We start from the raw sequence: 444 nt of genomic DNA on the forward strand, positions 1-444 counted from the left end.
TGTCAAAGATCAGATGGCTGTAGATGTGTGGTATTATTTCTGAGGACTCTGTTCTGTTCCATTGTTCTATATCTCTGTTTTGGTACCAGTACCATACTGTTTTGGTTACTGTAGCCTTATAGTATAGTTTGAAGCCAGGTAGCATGATGCCTCCAGCTTTATTCTTTTGGCTTAGGATTGTCTTGGCAATGCATTCATCCATTCTTTTTTCAAGGTTTTTAGTTTCTTTGTGCTGGTTACGTAGTTCCTCCTTTAGCTCTGAGAAGTTTGATCAACTGAAGCCTTCTTCTCTCAACTCGTCAAAGTCTTTCTCTGTCCAGCTTTGTTCCATTGCTGGCGATGAGCTGCATTCCTTTGGAAGGGGAGATGTGCTCTGATTTTTTGAATTTCCAGCTTTTCTGCACTGCTTTTTCCCCATCTTTGTGGTTTTATCTGCCTTTGGTC

Source organism: Colobus angolensis, unplaced genomic scaffold, assembly GCF_000951035.1.
Source record: "Colobus angolensis palliatus isolate OR3802 unplaced genomic scaffold, Cang.pa_1.0 Scaffold444, whole genome shotgun sequence".
Lineage (NCBI taxonomy): Eukaryota > Metazoa > Chordata > Mammalia > Primates > Cercopithecidae > Colobus > Colobus angolensis.